The sequence below is a fragment of the Marmota marmota genome, unplaced genomic scaffold (genome assembly GCF_001458135.2).
Source record: "Marmota marmota marmota unplaced genomic scaffold, marMar, whole genome shotgun sequence".
Lineage (NCBI taxonomy): Eukaryota > Metazoa > Chordata > Mammalia > Rodentia > Sciuridae > Marmota > Marmota marmota.
In genome coordinates, this window is record NW_025999900.1 from 24,696,120 (window position 1) to 24,713,208 (window position 17,089).

A 17,089-nucleotide genomic window follows, 5' to 3' on the forward strand; every position below is an offset into this window, starting at 1 on the left:
ACTTAGACTTATTTAACCAGATATCTGATGGCATTTAGGTGGTAGAAAATTATAACTTCCTTGGGATATTTTGGTAACATAATTAACTCATACTTAATTAAATGGCAAGATTATAAAACTAGCAGACTGCTATAAGCTACATAATGTATCTAGAGCAACAACTAAAAAAGTCATACAAAGATATAAACTCAAAAACATGATAGATAAATCAAAATGAAATTCTAAAATTTTCAAATAACCTATGGAAAGATAGGAAAAAGAAAAAGGGGGAAAACAAAATAATATGGCAGTCTTTGGCCTCAACAGATAATAATTATATGCAACATAAATGTTCTAAACATACCAATTTAAAAATAGGGGTTGGACTGGGCCTAGTAGCACATGCCTATAATCCCAGCAATTTAGGAGGCAGAGGCGGGAGAATGCTAAATTCAAAGCCAGCCTCAGCAATTTAGTGTGGACCTAAGAAACTTAGTGGAACCCTGTTTCAAAATGAAAAGGGCTAGGGATGTAGCTCAGTGGCTAAGCACCCTGGGTTCAATCCCTAGTCCCAAAAAATATAGAGATGATTTTAGATAATAACGTATTAAAGGGCTGGTACTGTAGCTCAGTGGTAGAGCGCTTGCCTAGCACATGTGAGGCACTGGGTTCAATCCTTAGCACTGGATAAAACAAATAAAGGCATTATGTCCATCTATAACTAAAAAAAATAATAATGTTAATTAGATCAATTTATCCGTGAAGTGCTTGCCTGGTATATGTGAGGCACTGGGTTTGATCCTCAGCAAAGGTATCGTGTCCATCTACACAAAATATTTTTTAAAAAGTAGTGTTAATTAGGGGCTGAGGTTGTGGCTCAGTGGTAGAGCTCTTGCCTAGCACACCTGAGGCCCTGGGTTCCATCCTCAGCACCACATAAAAACAAAATAAAGATATTGTCCATCTATAGCTAAAAAAAAAAAAATTAAAGTAATGTGAATTAGATCAATTTAGCCATTCTACAGTGTATACATATTTTGCAACACCATGTTGTACAAAATAATACATGCAATTTTTTGTCAAAAAAATAATAATCTTTTAACTAGATTGACCAGGGACTCAGAGGAGTCATTTTTCTTTTGAGACAGGGTCCCACTAAGTTGAGAGGAGAAGGAAATGGAAGGTTGAAAAACCGAAGCATAGTGGATTTTTCAGGCAGTTAAATTAATACATATGATACTGTAATTATGGTTACATGATATTAACATTTGTTAAAGCCCATAGAATGTACAACACAAAAAGTGAATCCTAATGTAAACTATGGTCTTTAGTTAATGATAATTTATCAATATTGGCTTATTAATTGTACCACACATAAAATTGAAGCACAGGGCTGGGGTTGTGGCTCAGTGGTAGAGTGCTCGCCTAGCATGTGTTAGGCACTGGGTTCGATCCTCTGTACCGCATACAAAATTAAATAAACAAAATAAAGGTATTGTGTCCATCTAAACTAAAAAAAAAAATTGAAGCACTGTGGGCTGGGATTGTGGCTCAGTGGCAGAGTGCTTGCCTCATATGTATGAGGCACTGGGTTTGATCCTCAGCACCACGTATAAATAAATAAAATGTCTTGTGTTCATCTACAGTAGATTTTCAAAAATTTAAAAATTGAACCACAGTAATATAGAATGTTAGTAACAGAAATCTCAGAATGAGCCAGGATGTGGAAATTGCACTTACTGCTCAATTTTTGTGTAAACTACAACTGCTCAGATAAAATCTATTTAAAAAAAAGAAGAAGAAGAAGAAGAGAACTGGAGGTGTGGCTCAGTGGTAGAGCACTTGCCTAGCATGCGCAAGGCCCTGGGTTTGATCCCTAGCTTGAGGCTATCCTGGGGAACATAGGCCCTGACCAAAAACATGACCCTATGATATGCTGTCTATAAGAAACACTTCAGCCAGTGCAGTGGTGCATGCCTGTAGTCCTAGCTACTTGAGAGGCTGAAGCAGTAGAATCACAAGTTCAAAGCTAGCCTCAGCAACTTAGCAAGACCCTGTCTCAAAAAATGGTCAGGGATGTACCTGTGATAGAGCACTCCTGGGTTAAATCTTCAGTAACACACATAAACAAAGGAAGGAAAAACTCACTTCAAATTTCACTATACAGGCAGGTTGAATCAAAAATAATAGCACACAAACATTAATAAAAGAAAAATAGGAGTGGTTTTATTAATATCAAATGAAGTGTAGACTTAGAGCAAAGGAAATCTCCAGAGACAGAAATAGACATGATGATTAAAATATCAGCCAACCAAAAATGGTAATCCTAAAAATGTATACATGGAGAGCTGCAAAACTTGGTAGAACTAAAAAGAAAAATAGACAAGTCTACAATTATAGGTAGAGACTTCAGTGCCCCTCTCGTAACAATTAATAGAACAACCTTGCAGAAAATCATCAGGGATATAGAAGAACTAACACCATCATCAACCAATAGGATTTAGAAGTTTATAGAACACTCTACTCAACGATAGAATATACATTTTTTTCAAGTAGCCACTGAACAAAAACCAAGGTAGAACATATGCTGTGCCATAAAACAAACCTCAACAAATTGAAAAGAATGGAAATTATGTACAGTATAATCTGTGACAACAGAATCATGCTAAGAAAGCACGTATCACTGAGCTACATCCCCAGCCAAACAATGAAATCAAACTAGAAATAAATAATGAAAACATAATAGGAAAAATCCAAATACTTGAAAACTAAACACTAGTAAATAACCCATGATCAAAGAAGAAATATCAAAAGAAAAATACACTCAGGAAGTAAAATATACATTAAACAGAAGGCAAATGAAAAAAAAAATCTTAAGCTAATTACTTCTTTCCCTAGTATTCTTTCGCCACTCAGCTTTTTTCTCTGTAAAGTCTAGGAGAGATTCTACAAAGTATTGTATTTGTTTTCCTGGGTGGCATAACAATAATGTTACTTAGGACAAAGATAAAGGGCCCACCAGTCCAGACCTTTTCTTGACAATTTCTTAAAGGGAAACAGATAAACCAAAAATCAAAATAGTATGTGGAAATCCATAGAAGGCAAAAGATCTGTAACTACAAGTTATGAGTCATTGGACTCACTATGAATAATTTGGCTACATCTGGTAGAATAAGAAAAAGCTTGTTGAGTTCACATGTGCTAGAAATTCTAGCAGATCAAAGACTCAGCTTGAACTCTTTCCAAGTATAGCCAAAAACATCTGCCATTCCCTGCCCAAAATTCAGAAGTTCAGTATCTAACTATGCCTGTTACTTTGAAGGTAGAAATTCCAAAGGCAGAATCTTTTAAACTTATTTTTTAATGTACAAAAATATATATACATACATACTGTTTTGAAATGTGCATACATTGTGGAATGGCTAAATCAAGCTAGTTAAACATATGTATAAACTCACGTACTCACATACTTTTTTTTTTTTTTAATATTTATTTTTTAGTTTTAGGTGGACACAATATCTTTATTTTATTTTTATGTGGTGCTGAGAATCGAACCCAGTGCCTCACGCATGCTAGGCGAGCGTGCTACCACTTGAGCCACATCCCCAGCCCATCACATACTTTTTTTTAAGGAAACACTTTAAAGCTACTTTGATTTTTGAGAATACAATTCAATATTATTAACTTAGTCACCATGTTGTACAATTAGATCTCTTGTACTTATTCTCCTAACTGAAATTGTGTATTCTTTGACCAGCATCTCTATAACACCTGCTAGCTAACTCCCAAATCACTGAGAACCATCATTCTGCCCGCTGCTTCCATGAGTTTGAGTTTTTTAGATTCTGCATATGTGATACCGTGTGGTATTTATATTTCTGTGCCTAGCCTATTTCACCTAACATAATGTCCTCCAGGTTCATCATTTATTGCAAATGACAGAATTGTCTTCTTTTTTTAAGGCTGAATAGTTATATCTTTATCTCACATTTTCTTTATCCATTTGTCAGTTGATGAACACATATATTGATTCCATATCTTGGCTATGGTGAATGATGCTGTGATGAACATGGGAGTGCAGATGTCTTCAACATACTGATTTCATTTCCTTTGGATATATAATGGTATGACTGAATCATATGGTAGTTACATTTTTGATTCTTTGAGAAACTTCCATACTGTTTTCCCTAGTGGTTATTTTTTTTTAAAGGCATAATCTTGAAGAGCTAACTCAATAAGATGAAGGCTTTAACAAAAAAACAATTTACTTATGGCTGGGGGTATAGTTCAATGGTAGAAATCTTGCCTAGCATGCATAAGCCCCTGGTTAGACATCCAGCACCATGGGGTAGGGGGAATGGAATCCTGCCTAAATTATGAAAATGAAGAGCCGTAGAGGGGAAAAAAAAAAAGGTTGGGAATGAATTTAGGGCTGAAATGGTGCCCAGAGGAAAAAATTATCCTTTAATTAATAAAACCACTTATCAGTGCCAGTCCCCACCCTGAGCAAAGGGTTGAATGGCTGGAACTTCATTTCAGGTATTCACATATTATGACTATTAGAATAGATTTAGTTGCATTAAAAAAAAAAAAAGTTCAAGTTGGGCGTGGTGGTGCACCATTCCTAGTGGCTTGGGAGGCTGAGACAGGAGGATCGCAAGTTCAAAGTTAGCTCAAAAACTTAGCAAGGCCCTGAGCTATTTAGCAAGACCCTGTCTCAAAATTTTTTTTAAAAGGTGGGGGGTCCTGGGGAGGGCTGGGTTTGTAGCTCAGTGGCAGCACACTTGCCTGGCACGTGTGGGGCACTGGGGTGGATCCTCAGGCACCACATAAATAAAGATATTGTGTTCATCTACAACTAAAAAAAAAAAAAAAAAAAAGTTTTTTTTAAGAGCTTGGGATATTGTCCAATAGTTGAGCATTCCTAAATTCAATTCCTAGTACCAAAAAAAAAAAAAAAAAAGCAGTTCAAGCAAAGTAAGAAAGTAACAGTAGCTTGAATAAGAGAAATTTTCCCATCACATACAAGTCCACAGGAAGGCTATCCAGGACTAGTAAGGTAGCTCCATAGCCATTAGAGATCCAGGCTTCTCCATCTTTTTGCTCTATCATGCCATACTCGAGCCTTTATTCTCAAGGTCACCTGCTGGTCCAAGAGAGTGGTGACACTCTACTCCCCAAGTCTGTGACACAAGCCAAAAGAAGAAAAGGCAGAAAGGTGGAGAACAAATCTATCAGATGAGTCAGCTCCTTTTAAGCAGCCTTCTGCAAGTTTATTAATTCTGGTAGAATTAGTCCTATGGCCACACATTTTGTCAGAGAGGCTGGAAAATTCAGTCTTTTAGCTAGGGGTATAACCTCCAAATAAAAGGGAGACTATATATTCTTTATTAAACCAGAAAAGGAGAATAGACAATCAATTTTAATGTGGATAAAAATTTCAAGTGAGATTAGAAAAGGAGGCAGCTTTGTAGGTCTCATCTACCCAGTATTGTTCCATCCTTTCCAATGTTAACTGAGTACAGAACTAACAGAGAAGAGGTAGATCCTTCCCCTCTCCACCCTTTTGAAGAGAGAGTCAATGGGAGGAAAAATTATTTTAAAGCCATTTAAAGCACCTTCTGCTTTGGTTCTTGATTGTTTTCAAAGATGAAAACAATATGTTAGGGAGAAAAACATTAGAGCCCTTAATTATAATTTTGAATTTCAAGCCTATGACACTGAGAAACTGAAAAAGTGAACAAAAGTAAAAATCACTTTAGGTAAAATATCTGGATTTTTTAATTATCATTTTACTAAGAAATAAATCTTCCATGTCACTCTCCCTGTTTCAAAAACTTTTTATAGTGTGATGTAACATTTGGATTAAAACCCCAAAATTATTACCAGTAGAGGCTCCCAAATTGTCTCCATTCAAGTTGCCCTTAGGTAGGTCACTAGTCTTAGGAAGGGACTGCTAATTCACAAGAAATAAACAGTTTTGTATATTAAGCAGTTAGATCCACCAACTTAATAAATATTCATGTCCTAACAGCTTAGTGCCTGCTGGGCACTGTGTGACTTCTCAAACTTTGAAATGGGGTGGGTCTCAACCTCCACCATCATTTCCTGCTCCATCCTGATTTACCTGAGATTGCCTTTTATCACAAAGGGTGGAAAAACCCCCTTGTAGGATTTGAAGTGTAAACTAGCTCCAGATAATAGTTCCCATGGTGTCAGCAGATGTCGCTGTGTTTCTCTTCAAATTTAAAAATATTCAAGGCTCCCAAGAGGGTTGGCTGGGGCACACCAGGGAGTTCCAGAGCACGGATGGGACATGCTTTATAAGGCTTGCATTAACTACCCCATGACCTTTTCTTTAGTCTCATCCTTCTCTCCCTGTTCAATACACTCTATTTCCACTGGCCTTTTATTTTCACAAAAGATCCACACTCCTCCTTAGCTCAGTCTTTTAATTAAATATATATATCCCCCGTGCTGTTGACTTTGTTTAGAGGACTTTTCAACTGTAGAAATATCCCATACGTCCCCTAGTCTGGAACTGCTACTAAGATTATAAGTTCCATGAATGAGTGACCATGTGTATTTTGTTCCTGCTGCCTCAGCCTCCCAAGTCCTGAATTACTGGCACCACACCAGGTTTCACCACACCTGATTTAAAAACAAATTCAAGGGAAAGAATAGTCTTTGGTGGGGAGAGTGGAGAATAGAAGTTCATTGGATTAGGCAAAGCGAAATGAAGGGAAGGGCAGCTGAATGCCCTTCCTATGTTCTTATACACACAACCAGTAAAACTGCACATCATGTACAACCATGAGAATGGGATCTTAATTAGAATAAATTATACTCCATGTATATATAATATGTCAAAATACACTTTACTGTCATGTATATCTAAAATAATAATGATAAAAGAATATTTTTTCAACAAATGGGGCTGGGACAACTGAATATTCACCATGCAAAAGAGTGAAGTTGGACCATTGCCTCATCATATTAAAAAAATTAACTCAGGGTTGGGGTTGTGGCTCAGCAGTAGAGCTCTCACTTAGCATGGGCAATGCCATGGGTTTGATCCTCAGCACCACATAAAAATAAATAAGTAAAATAAAGGTATTGTGTCCAACTACAACTAAATTTTTTTTTAAAATTAACTCACAATAGAACGTATGAGGACTAGAGATATAGCTCAGTAGTTGAGCACATGCTTAGCATATACAAGGCTCTGGTTTAAATATTCACCAAAACCAAAACCCAAACCCAAACATAACAAAAAAAACAAAAACAAAAACATAAACATAAAAGTTAAAACTATAAACCTCTTAAAAACACCTTAGATTAGGCAGTGTTTTCTTAGACATAACACCAAAAGCATGAGCAACAAAATAAAAACTAGGAAACTAAACATCAAAATTCAAAACTTTTGTTCTTCAAATGACACTATCAAGACAATAAAAAGCCCCTAAAATGGGAGAATATTTTTGCAAATCATATATCTGAAAAGGGAATCGCATCCTGAATACATAAAGAACTCCTTACAACTCAATAAAAAAGACAAATAATCTAATATAAAAATGGACTTGGGACTTGATCAGACATTTTTCCAAAGGAAACACAATAAGCAAATGAAATGATGCTCAACATCAGGAGCCACTAGGGAAATTTAAAACAAAACCAGAGTGAGATACCACTTCACAAGCCACTTGAGTAATTAAAATAAAAACACAAAAATAAGTGTTGGTAAAAAATGTGGAGAAAATATACATGTATGATTATACTACTGGTGTAACTCTCCACCATGTACAGAGGAATGAGAAGTTGTGCTCCATTTGTGTACAATGTGCCAAAATACATCCTACTGTTATGTATAACTAATTAGAACAAATTTTGAAAATTTAAAAAAAAAAAAAAAGATCTTGGGCTGGGGCTGTGGCTCAGCTGTAGAGCGCTCACCTAAGACGTGCAAGGCCCTGGGTTCGATCCTCAACACCACATAAAAGTAAATAAACAAAATAAAGATATTGTGTCCAATTATAACTAAAAAAAAAAAGATCTTAGCTAAAAAAAAACATGTGGAGAATTGGAATCCTCACACATTGTGGTTAGAATTATAAGATGGCACAGATACCTTGGAAAACAGTTTGACAGCTCTCCAAAATATTAAACATAAAGTTATCATATTACCTACTAAGTCCACTTCTAGGTACATATCTAAAAGAAATAAAAATATGTGTTGCTACAAATATTTGTACATAAATTTTCACAGCACCATTATTCATAATAGCCCAAAAGTGCAAACTGAAATGTCTCTCAACCAATCAACAGATAAAGGAAATATATTTCTATGCAACAGAATATGACTTGGCTATAAAAAGGAATGAAGTAGTAATACATACTACAAACCTGAATGACTTTGAAAATGTTATTCAAACTAAAGCCAATCACAAAATACCACATATTATTACAATTCCATTCCTGTGAAACATCCTGAACAAGGAAATCTACAGAGATAATAAAGTAATAGTTTTCAAGGGAAGAAAGAATGTGGAGTGACTGCTCATGGGTATGAGGTTTTCTTTTTGAGGTTATGAAATGTTCTAAAAGTAGATAGTGGTTTCATAACTGTGAATATACTAAAAACATTGAAAGGGTGAATTCCAAGATCATTTAATATCTCATTATAGCTACCATTTCAAAAATACATGTGAAAAAATCTTATCTACCTTATCACCTGTAGAATAAAGTTCTAACTACAGGATTGCCTACAAGTCTCAGAAGACCTTGTACTTCCTACCATTCCTTTATTCCCTACCAATTCCAGAGGCTCCAGCAAACTGCTTGGGATTTCTTGTGCTTTTTTCATGTGCTATGACTTTGTGCATTCAGTTTCTTTTCCTCTTCCCATTTGTCCCTAAGATCCAACTTACTCCTTTGTGCTCACAAGACATCCTGTGCATATGCCAATAGCATGCATGTGATTGTTCCATAAATGTCAGTTTCCTTGCAGTGTTTTACAGGGCTTTTTTTTGTGTGTGTATGTGGTGCTAGGGATTGAACCCAGGGCCTTGTGCACATGAGGCAAGAACTCTAACAACTGAGCTATATCCCCAGCCAGGGATGACTTTCTTCAAGGGAGGGAACAGTTTTTATCTTTGAATCCCTCGCCTTAGGAGAGGTACTTAATACATGCAATAAAGAAATGATGGGCCTGGTGTTGTGGCTCAGTGGCAGAGCACTTGCCTAGCAAGTGTGAGGCACTGGGTTCAATTCTCAGCACTGCATATAAAAAAATAAAATAAAGGTCCATTGACAACTAAAAAATTATTTAAAAAAAAAGAAATGAATGAGTAGAATTAATAAACGCACTTCATTCTTGAATTAGTTTTTTTGATCTCCTACTCTTATTCATGTGTATTAATACCATTTTCATCTTATGATTTTCAAGTCAATATGATTTTCTGTTTATGGTTTAAAAATCTACAGCTTTCCAACCTCTTATGAATTGGATATGAGGTGTCCCCCAAAAGCTCCTATGTTAATGTAGAAATATTCAGAGGTGAATAATTGAATTATGACAACTGTAATCTAATCAGTACATCCTAGTTTGAATGGACTGACTAGGTGACAACTGAAGACAGGTAGGGGGTATGGCTGGGTACGTCACTGGGGGGTGTGTCCTGGAAGGGTAAATCTTCCCTGTGGCCCCTTCCCCTCTTCCCTGTCTCTGCTTCCTGGCTTATGAAGTGAGCTCTTCAACCACACTCTTCTGCAATGATATGCTGCCTCATCTTGGGCCCAGAGCAATAGAGTTGGTCCACCATGTACTAAACTTCTGAACCATGAGCCAAAATAAACTTCACCTCCTCTACGTTGTCCTTGTTAGATATTTTGGTCATAGAGACACAAAGCTGACTAACACACAAGACCTAGTAGGTAATGATAAATATATCAAGTGACCAACAGAAAGGAGAACTAAAAATACTCCCAGAGCCTGTCTCTAAATAGTTTTTTTTTTAATATTTATTTTTTAGTTTTTGGTGGACACAACATCTTTGTTTGTATGTGGTGCTGAGGACCGAACCCGGGCCGCACGCATACCAGGCGAGTGTGCTACTGCTTGAGCCACATCCCCAGCCCAGAGCCTGTCTCTATACTACAGATTTTACATACACAAATATACCTTGCTAAGGTGAAGCCAGAGCATTCTTCTCCAACATCCATTCTCTACCCTATCTTTCAGAGTATGTACATCTTGCTTTCTCTTAATAAAATCAATGTGTCTCAAAAAAAAAAAAATTCTACAACTTTTGAGCCAAGCATGGTGGTGCACATCTGTATTCCCAGCACTTGGGAAGCTGAAGCAGGAGGAGCATTTGAACACAGTCTAAGTAACATAGCAAGACTCTGTTAAAAAAAAATAATGATAATCTGCATTTATTTTAATATTTATTTTTTAGTTGTAGTTAGACACAGTATCTTTATTTTATTTATTTATTTTTATGTGGTGCTGAGGATTGAACCCAGGGCCTCGCACATGTTAGGCGAACACTCAGCCTATGAGCCACAGCCCCAGCTCCTGAATTTATTTTAATAAAGTAAGCTAGATAAAAGATTGCTATCACATAAGTTACTAGGTGTAGTACACACCTATAATTCCAGGAACTTGGGAGGCTGAGGAGAGAGGATCACAAGTTTGAGGCCAGCCTGGACAATTTAGCAAGACTTGTTTCAAAAAAGGAGTATGTGTCAAGGTGTGAGGTGAGGATGTATCTCAGTGGTAGAGCACCCCTAGAATCAATCCCCAGTACTTCAAAAAAAAAAAAAAAAGAAAGAAAGAAAGAAAGAAAAGAAAAAGAAAAACTAGTAATATTATTTTTAAGATAATGTTTCTGTATGATTTTTTACTATCACAATTCAATTATTATCGATGCATTATTAATGTAGTGACTGAGGCTTTATAAATAACTGGTGTTTGAATTTAACAGATTACATCTGTGAATCAACAAATGAAAACTGGTATGTATTCATACGAGCTACTGAAATTGGTATTCATAGAGTTTGAGATCATTTTTAACTATGTCACGATTTACTACATTTCTCTACTGCTACCTCATTACCTCTTCATGTGACACAGACTGCTAAGTTCCTTTATTGCGAGCTGTCTTCTAAATTAGAAAGAATTGAGGTGTGTAAGATCCCAAGTGAGTTGTATGGATCAGAGGGTGACTTATGGAGATCAGACTCCCACAGACACCACACTCTGTGTTTATTTTCTAGTTCTAAGTTCAAATTCAGATGTAGAACCTGAATGAACTTTGAAAATGTTATTCAAATGAAAGCCAGTCACAAAAGACCACATATTATACAATTCCATTCCTGTGAAATGTCCTGAACAAGGAAATTCAGATGTAGAAGCTTCCTCATCAATCTTCTAGCCAGGCGTAGGGTAGGAAGGATATCAGAGTTAAGGAGGCATGGGAGTAGAAGGGTGTAACTTAAAGTGCTGAGCACTTTTGTGCTTACACTTGTCTCTGTCAGAAAGTGACTGGGAGCTGAGAGTGTGATTGTCTCTTGACAGGGAGTGGGGCTCAAACTATGTAGTGGCTGAGGCTTCATAAATAATTGGTGTTTGAAACAAACATAGTTTTCCATATTCATCATTTTTTGTAGGTTTTGAAAAATGATTTTTAAACTTTCACATGCCACGGAACTACCATTTAGATTGTTTCTTGAAAGAATCCTTTAGAGAGTGTTTGTTGCTCTCATTTCCCAAGGAGTCTTGAGTAAACAGAAGTTTAGCTGAACCTTCAGAATCAATGAGGACAGGGACTGTGTCATGTCTATTGTCAATGAGTTGGTAAAATCAGCACTTTCATGAATACTGCATGTTTTCACTTATATGGAGAGTTTTAAAAAGTTGATCTCATAGAAGAAGAGGGTAGAATTGTGGTTACCCAAGTCTGGAAAAGGGGTGGGAGGGGAGAGAGGATGGTTAACAGATTCAGGAGTGCAGTTGGGTAAAAATAACTTCTAATGTTCTATAGCAAAGGAAGGAAACTATGATTGACAATTATATATTTCAAAATAACTAGAATTTGGGATGTTCCTAGCAAAGAGAAATAATAAATGTTAGACCTGATGGATGTGCCAATTACCCTGATAATTATACATTGTAAACATGCACTGAAACATCACACTGGATCCCGTAAATATATACAATTATTGTGTGTTGATTAAAATTTTTAAAAATATATATATCTTAAAAATCAGTGCATTCCTTCACAGAAGAAGAAATATGATCAGTCAACAAATATATGAAAAAATGTTCAACATCTCTAGCAATTAGAGAAATGCAAATTAAAACTACACTGAGATTTCACCTCATTCGAGTCAGAATGGCAATTATCAAGAATACATGTAACAATAAATGTTGGTGAGGATGTGGAGGAAAAGGTTCACTCATACATTACTGGTAGGGTTTCAAATTCGTGCAACCACTCTGAAAAGAAGTATGGAGACTCCTTGGAAAATTTGGAATGGAACCACTATTTGATCCAGTTATCCCACTCCTCACCATATACCCAAAAGACTTAAAATCAGTATACTGTAGTGACCTGGCCACATCAATGTTTATAGCAGCTCAATTCACAATAGCTAAACTATGGAACCAGCCTAGGTGTCCTTCAACAAATGAATGGATAAAGAAAATGTGATATATATAAATGAAATATTACTCAGCCATAAAGAAGAATGAAATTATGGCATTTGCCAGTAAATAGATGAAACTGAAGACTATTGTGCTAAGTGAAATACTCCAATCCCCAAAAAAACAAGGGCCAAATGTTCTCTCTGATATGCAGATGCTAACGCACATAAAAGGGGGAAGGAAGAATAGAAGTTCATTGGATTAGACAAAAGGGAATGAAGGGGGAAGGGAGGTAGGATGGGAATAGGAAAATTAGTAGAATGAATCAGACACAACTTTCCTATGTTCATATATGAATACATGACCAGTGAAACTTCACATCGTGTAGAACCACAAGAATGAGCTCCTAATTACAATAAGTTATATATATACCATATATACACTCTACTGTCATGTATATCCAAAAAGAACAAATCAAAAAATCAGTGCATTCACCTTCATTCTGCATCCAGGATCCTTAAATCTGAGCTGGACACGAGGTTTACATACATTATATCACTTGATCTCTCCATATCTTGAGAGGGAGAAGGTAATATCATCCCCATTTTACACATGAGAAAGTTGATCCTTATAACAGTAAAGTCAATGGCCTAACATTATACCACCACAGTCAGAACTGAGATCCCTTTCAGAGGTTACTCTCAGTTCCTAATTGTGGGAAGCCATTCTCGCACGTGATTGAGCACCTCCCTGACTGGGTGTGAGGCGTTCTGGCCAAGCTGTGTCAGAACCTATCCCCACCCTTTTCAGGTGCGAGAGCCCGTCCGTGTGGGGGTGTGACTGACCATTGACCCTGAGACCAATCACTGACCCTGACCTTGGAATGCTTTCCCCCTCGACCTTCATTGGATGGAATTTTCCCCTGAATTTCTTGTTCCCCAATAAAAGGCCACTCTCTGGCATGCTCTTCATCTCTCCTGCTAGTCTCTTGTGTAAACCTCGCAGCCCACCGGGTGGCTCGAGGCAGGAGCCAGAGAGTGCCGTCTGAGACCTGGTCAAGAAAAAGGTAAATTGAGTTTATGTGTGTTTATTTTGATCTCACTAGTTAACTTCTATGCTTAGAACCTCTAGTATGAAGCTAGCATGCTGGTCGCGCGGCAGACCTAATAGTTGTTTATTGCTGCCATTCATGTGTGGTCCAGTAAATGGGTAATTATAGCTCAGATGTGTGCTCTAATACAGGATTGTTCAAGGTTCTTCTGTCTCATCTGCTAATTGTTTGCTTGGGCTTGAAATTGTGAAGAGAATGGGTACACTGTGGTAGGCAGAGTAATAGCCTTCCAAAGATGTTCCTGTCCTAAGCCCAGAACCTGTGAATATGTTCCCTTACACAACAAAATGGACTTTATAGACATGATCAAGTTAAGGCTCTTACAAAGAAATTCTTTACTAAACTACCACACAGGGACCAAAGAATTCATAATGTTCTCTATAAATGAAAAGGAGAGGGCTGGGGTTGTGGCTCAGTGGTAGAGAACTTGCCCAGCACATGTGAGGCCCTGGGTTCAATCCTCAGCACCACATAAAAATAAATAAATAAAATAAAGGTATTGTGTCCATCTATAACTAAAAAATATTTAAAAAAATAAATAAATGAAAAGGAGAAAGAGTCAGAGGAGGTGCAATGATTGAAGCAGAGGTCAGAGTGATGGGATTGCTGGCTGTGACACAAACCAAGGAATGTGGGGGGCCTCTAAAAACTTGAAATAACAAAGAAACAGATTCTTCCCTACAGCCTCAAAAAGCAATTAAGCCTACGGTTGTGGTGGTGCACACCTTTAATCCCAGTTGCTCAGGAGGCTGAAGCAGGAGGATGAAGAGTTCAAAGCCAGCCTCAGCAACTTAGCAATTGCTAAGTTGCCCTAAGCAACTATTTGAGACCCTGTCTCTAAATAAAATACAAAAGGGGGTGGGGTGTGGACTGGGGCTGTAGCTCAGTAGCTCACTGGTAGAGTATTTGTCTTGCAGGTGTGAGGCACTGGGTTCCATCCTCAGCACCACATAAAAATAAATAAGTAAAATAAAGGTATTGTGTCCATCTACAACTAAAAAATAAATAAAAATAAATAAAAAGGGCTGGGGATGTGGCTCAGTGGTTAAGTGTCTCTGGGTTCAATCCCCAGTACCAATACCAAAAAAAAAAAAAAAAAAGCAATTAAGCCTCGTTGACATCTTGATTGTAACCCTGTAAGACTCACTTCTGACCTCCAGAACTGTAAGAAAATAAATTTGTGTTGTTTTAAGTCACTACATTTGTGATAATTTGTTTCAGCAACAATAAAACACCAATACTTGTGGTGTTTGACACTCAGGTCCCTCCACTACATGGGGCCAAAATTCACGCAGCAATGATTGGAAGTGCTGCCCCTTTACCAAGCCGTGCTGTTTTGGTTATAACTCTCAAGGGTGAAGAAAGGGAGCTGCTACTGATCCTGAGGTTCTCAGAGCTATCCTCACAAGTTCATGTGGAAAGACCTCACAATCTCTAGAAGCTTCCTTTTTGTTCTCTTAATAGCACTAGAATACCTTCAAATTCATTATTAAATCACCTATTGAGTACCTACTATATACCAGGCTCCAGAAATTCAAAGATGATAAGGACTCAAATCCTCAGGCACTTACAGTGTATTTGGGTGACAGAACATGTAAACAAGTTATTATAATGCAACAGAATATGTTCAAAGACAAAAATATCTTCAGGCAAAAATTCCTAGAGCATGAGATCCATTAACTTAATCTGGGGAGTCGAAGGGGGACAGGCTTAGAGAGGGATTGATATCAGAACGGGATATATGTGTATGTGAGTGTGTGTGTTACATCTTTGGAATCCCCAGTTCTGGTGGGAGAGATTCTGAAACCTGATCTAGGCCTGTTCTCTGCTGAGGCTGCTGCAAATCTTCCAGGATGGAAGGGAGGGATACCCTGAGAGGAAGAGACTGGGAAGAATGGTTGTGGATACCCACACACAGCAAATGATCAGTGTCCTGAGAACAATTCTTCATGATTTTCTTGGAAATTCAAGAAAGAGAAAGATTTCATAAACTGTAATGTGCCAGCTTATTTATTTACTTGGGATTTATGCTTAGACATTGGGAAATTTCCTCTTCATTTCTAAGTTAATCTTCCAATTAAGAAAATAAACGCACAATATGGACATAAAAATAAGCCTGTTTTTCATGAGCAATACCTAACATACTACACACACACACACACACACACACACACGTATTTGTCACACACTTCTCATGATTTTCTATCCCTAAACTTAATTCTGAGACACATACACACCAGTCCTACTGAACACCGACAGACTCAGAAACTAAATTTTAAAGCTGGAAAGGATCTTAAAGATAATTTAGTGAGAACTTGTACAGACGAAGAATGTGAGGTTTGGAGGGGATAAGAGATGGGGCAGTACCATGAGTAGCATTCAACTCTCCCAAATCTGCCCCCTCAAAGTTCTGGCTTACACACCACACTTCTGGTTCCGTTTGCGTCAAGATTCACCTGAGTAATTCAATTTAATAACTCAGACAATGACAATTCTACATTTTTAGTACAGAACGTTTTCACAAAATACATTTAACTTTGATTAGAGTTTTAAATTCAATCTACCAATTTTACAAATAAAGTGAGGCAAAAATGGTAAAGATTTAGGAGAAAAGGTAGCACCTGCTTTTCATTATAATCGTTAAACATAGTGTTTAATTTGTAACGCGTTCATTATAAACTCATAAAATGTTAAATTTTATGAAAATTTCCTCAAGATATAAAGTGACAACTTTTCTATGATAAATAAGATGTATTTGAGAAGCCGTCTCGTCTCAGCCGGACAGGCTTTAGAATCCCTTCATTCTGATTGCCGAGAGGGAGGAATCTCCACTCCTGGGTTCATTTATCTAATGTCAGCCGTCATAAACTGAGGCATCAGAAGATTCCTAACAGCGAGTGCAACCCGCTTCCTAGGAGTCTAATACAGAAAAGGATATCACCAAGGAATGCTGCTACCTATCATTGTTATTTCGACTACAGAATTTTGAAGTTATTTTTCGCGGGTGCCTATTATCTGGTTTTTGCAGAGTACGTCAATCAAGTGGGAGTAACCCCTTTTAGTGTTTACTCTCATTTAGTAAGGAAAGGGTTATAAACAGTTCACACAAATTTGGTAGGGTTCCAAAAAGACTCGAAACGTTGAGATTCGGCACGTTGGGGTGGAAACCAAGAGCGAAAGAACGAAAGACACCTCCGCGGGCAGTTCTTCACACACACACGACCCCAGCAGCAGCGCCCCGCGGAGGCAGGGTAGAAACGCCCCTCTGGGAGTCGGGCGCTTTCTCCAGCCGGCCGATGGGCGGTGGCCGATGGGCGGTGCCCGATGGCTGAAGGCGACTCTGCCAGGCCCCT